This window comes from Cornus florida, unplaced genomic scaffold (genome assembly GCF_030987335.1).
Source record: "Cornus florida cultivar Cherokee Brave unplaced genomic scaffold, ASM3098733v1 CherokeeBrave_3.0.0_Hap2_Chr04, whole genome shotgun sequence".
NCBI classification, from domain to species: domain Eukaryota; kingdom Viridiplantae; phylum Streptophyta; class Magnoliopsida; order Cornales; family Cornaceae; genus Cornus; species Cornus florida.
Genome location: NW_026775574.1, coordinates 96,962,984 through 96,967,416, shown reverse-complemented (window position 1 = coordinate 96,967,416; position 4,433 = coordinate 96,962,984). Strand labels below are relative to the sequence as shown.

Here is a 4,433-nt window from a genome sequence, read left to right as displayed (position 1 = left end):
ACCACAATAATTTCATTAACCTACCGTTTTTTTTTTTTCAAGCCCAAAATTTTTGGTAGACTAAACGTTCGTTCTCTTTCTCTCTCTCTCTCACAAAGTGTTCAATACACGATCTCATTGATAACAATTTTCCTTCCAAATTACAAATTATATGTATAGGCAGCTGTATAACTGACAAAATTACAAATTATATGTATAGGGGGGTAGTTTAGTAATTTCAGATGCCAAGGAGAGGGTATTTCAGTAATTTTGACAGCTCCATTAGTATTTTTAATGATCCGTCATACCTAAGGGAGGATCGTGTAGATTATTTGCATTCTTAGAGAAGGTTTGTGTAATTTTAAAACAATAAGGGAGATTCCTATAATTATAATAAACCATAGGAAAGATTTGTGTAAAATACCCTTCTTTTTTAGTTTCCTGTATCTTCTCAGCAACCAGAGGTGGCTGTACAGCAACCCAACCCAACCCAATCCAATCAAAATTTGCCGACGTTGCTATATGAAGATCTCCTCTTCTTCGTCTCCGACATTCCATTTTATTCCTCCCCATGTCAAGGAATTCCCTGCCAGCCCAATTCGCCCAATGCAGGTCACAACAAACCCTACGAGAAGTTTTTCTGGTACGCCCCCACACAGTGAGTTCAGTTGTCCGAGTTCAAGAACGCTCTTTTGATGGCTGCGATACAATCGAGCCCTAATTGTCCCTCCCATTCTGGATCACTAATCACCATGGGGTTGCTGTCTCTGCAGTTGCCCAAATTTAGGGTTTTGAGCCCCAAAGAGCTTCTATTTTCAGTCTGGAATCACATCATTGAGGTCGTTAAGAGTCGCAGGCAAGTAAATTTCAGTTCTTTTACATGTATGTCCTTATATATATATATATATATATATATATATATATATATACACACAGACACACTCACACTCGGATAGAACTTACAAAATTTAAAAGATTGGATCTTTGATGTGATTATAACCTCTAATTTTCATGCCAAAACAAGCACGCACTTAGATAGAACTGTTAATTCTGCAATAATTGGTTCAAATTTCACCCCGATGAACAACTTAAGAAGAAAAAGAAAATAATACTTTAGTAGACGTTGAGATGTAAATATGACCCTTGAACCTCGTTCCAGATCTGAATTGGCCAGTGTCTTGGGATTTGGAAGCATTTTTATTGCCCCATATAAGGGTTCTGACCTATATATTGATATCTATGAAGCTCCAACAGATTAAAGAATACAATCTCTGATTGAGAAAATTGAATTTCTTCCATTTGCCCCCTGAAATCATAAGAGCAGGGAAGGAGTTCTCTTAGAGGAGGTCAATCTAATGAGGGCAAGGAAACATATTACCCCCCACCATCCTTTTTTCTTTTGAGTAGCTTTATGTGGTAAATTTCGTGCTTTGTTAACTTGAATTTTTTCCAATGCCACCATGAGTTCTCTTTTTGTGTATATATTGGCTGCTTAGAACTGAATTACAATTTTGATAAGCTTTCCTAGTTCTTCTCGCTGATTTTTATTTTTTTTATTATTATTTTTTTTTGCGATACATCAATTTCTGTGAATGCCTGTTTGCTTTTTGAAACATGTGTACTTCCATGGACTTAAGAGGAAATGATGTTTCTATGTTGCTGGCAAATGTTCGGCAGAAGTGATTGGAGAAGAATAGAACACCATTATGTGATATCAAAAACGCCCACACGTTGCCTGCCATGCCCAGAAATATTTCCTTAGGCAAAGCAAAGCAACATGTCAAGGAGGAAAAGACGATCTATCGAATTAGTTTATTTCTCTCTATACAGAGATTCATAATTCAGACACCTAACCATGCATACATATGTATTTTGTGGTAAGTTGGTAACTAATACCTATATCTTTAATGACGATTCTCTGTAGTTATGGATGCCAGAATTGTTGTTTCTACTCGTTACTAATGAGATAATTATTTTATGAGATTTTCCAATCACATCCATACTTGTAGAAAGAAATTCTGACATGATCATGTGCATGAAATGTGATATAAATGCAAGTGGATTGGCTGTCTGTTGCGGCCCTGGGTTCAAAAAAAGGAAGTTCTATTGGATGATTTTGGTTTATTGTTTTTGTGACACATGTAAATAATAATATTTGTCCTTTTATTGTTAACTAATTATATTTTACTTGACCTGCCAAAATGACTTCTGCTTCCTTACGGTTCCAATGTGCATCTTATATGTATAGTTCTGTTGTTTTATGCCTTTAGGGGAGAAGTAGTTTTATTTCTGAAATAACATTTTAAGATCTCCGTGATTAAGTTGCTGCTTTAGATCCATGCAAATTGGTATTTTTTTAAGTCACTTTTTCTTTTATATATAGATATATATTTTCTCCTCATTATATATTGCTTTTATATCCTTGCTTTTTCTTGCATTTCTGCAGTCAGTCGACTCACCAATGGTGTCAGAGGATTTCTTTGTTGTTGATCCTCCACGAGCTGAGACACATAGCAATATTTGTTGGCTGCTCCTACTGCTTTGGATGAAGGATTTAAATCAATGGATTTTGTCAAGTCCAGTGATGGGGAATTTGTCCTTCCAAAGCCAGGTAGCTCAACATGCCGGTACCCCGGTTGTATTAATTTCCTGTTTATGTCTCTCCCATCTTCTGGCTTTTCTTTTCCATTTTGGTAAGTATTCAATATGGAGCCAGCTAAAAAGGAAAACCCATGAGGTGTTTAAACCAACCGCAATGCATTCAAAGAGCCCAATCAATGTAGATGTGTTGGTTGGCTTGTCAAAGTTGAGCTTGTTAATTTCGTGCGAAGGTAAGGTCCTCCTCTCTCCTCTCTCATGAACTGCTCAAGGGCCCCATTAGTTAGTCTGCTTTTCAAGCAACTGCATCTAGCAGTCTGGCATTGAAATCGAGCACCAGCCCATCTATGCAGTCTAAAGGTTAAGTGCTGCCTTGATGTTTAGGATTAGCTCAGTGGTGATGGGCTCTAGGGATTTCCTGTTAATACATGACAATAATGTTCAGTATTTGTTTCTGTATGGAATCTTCTTAATAAGCTGGTTTTTTCAGGAATCGTTAAGTTAATGTCCTCCTGACCTACTTACTGAAAGAAAATATCAGTTCTTACCTCGTAGTTTGTGGCAATTTCTGTCAGAAATTAATCAAAATTTCAACATTCTGTGTTTTGTTATGTCTTCTGCTTTAGACAGAATTAGTCTATATATTATGCTGTGATCATTTAAGCGTTAACAAATCCCATGTTTCTATTCGCAGAAGATTTCAGTAGTTCCATGTCTAGAAATCTTTCAATTATAAGTTGCAAATGTAGAATTTTTCTATATTTCAGAAAGGAATGAAGAACAACTTAATATTTATCCTTGGACGGGCTGTCGGGCACTGATTAGTTTGTCTGTTCAGTTGATCATTCAGCCTGTATCTATTGTCAAAGAACTTCTGAAGCGATCTAACCTTTGAGGTATCTTCATTTTTTCCCAGATTATATAAAACTCCATGAGTAAAAGCTTTGTTATGATGAATTTGCTGATGCATATATACTGCAGCTTGAGTTATGAAGTCTTGTCTAAATTGCTAAATTTTGAGACCTACTGATGAATTCCGAATGATTTAGTGTCTCAGTCGGAGACCGAATTTGTTGCCTAGCCTCAAATTCAGAACAGTTGTTGGGATATCATCTTACCCTGCTTTGGGTGCATGTAAAAAATTCAGAAATTTTCATGACAAAGAAAGGATGTGAGAAAAAGGAAAGAGAAGATGAATAATAATCTTTCTGATGCTTTACACAGTTGATCATACCACTAGTCATACCAGACAACACACTCTTTGACACGGGGACTACAAGACACTATAGATTTGTTGAGACCAACATTTGATGGTCAGGGCCTCCTTGGTGTTTTTTTTTGTTTTGTTTTTTTATTTTTGTTTTACTTGAAATCTCAGAGTATTGGTATGTATTAACCAAACAAACTAAACTCTCAAGAATACAGGTAGTGTGTGTATATATATATATATATATTTATACAGGGAGTATATATGTAGTGTGCCTTTCAGGAACATTCCATCTATGGTGAAGTTTGCCCATGATTTTCTGGTGGAGCCAATTCCACAGCATTTGAAGTTGTCGGTTCAAAAATTCGCTTGCTGAAAACAAGACGTAAAGCAAGTATAAAACCGGCCTACCTAATGGAGTCTGCAAAGAGGACTGATGCCAAAGACACCACTGCTAGCAAACCAAACAACACCATACTACGACGAAGAACAAGGGCATAAGTTGGATGAGTAGAAGAAAATCTCAGCTTAGCATCGTATGCCAAGCAGTATATGAGCAAACTAACAATGCTGACGCGCATGCTTTTGGGGTGTGTATCAAGTGGAGATTATCCTCTCCTTGGTACATCAATTCGAGATAGTTGATGGT

At 36.6% G+C, this 4,433-nt stretch overlaps 1 long non-coding RNA gene across 1 annotated transcript; it reads left to right on the top strand.

Moving 5' to 3' along the window:
• The first annotated feature begins 353 nt into the window (after nucleotides 1–353).
• LOC132304092 (uncharacterized) lies at nucleotides 354–3,188 on the top strand. Its single transcript, XR_009481503.1, has 2 exons — nucleotides 354–1,856; nucleotides 2,426–3,188. It is a non-coding gene; the product is annotated as an uncharacterized LOC132304092 (long non-coding RNA).
• Nucleotides 3,189–4,433: the final 1,245 nt, after the last annotated feature.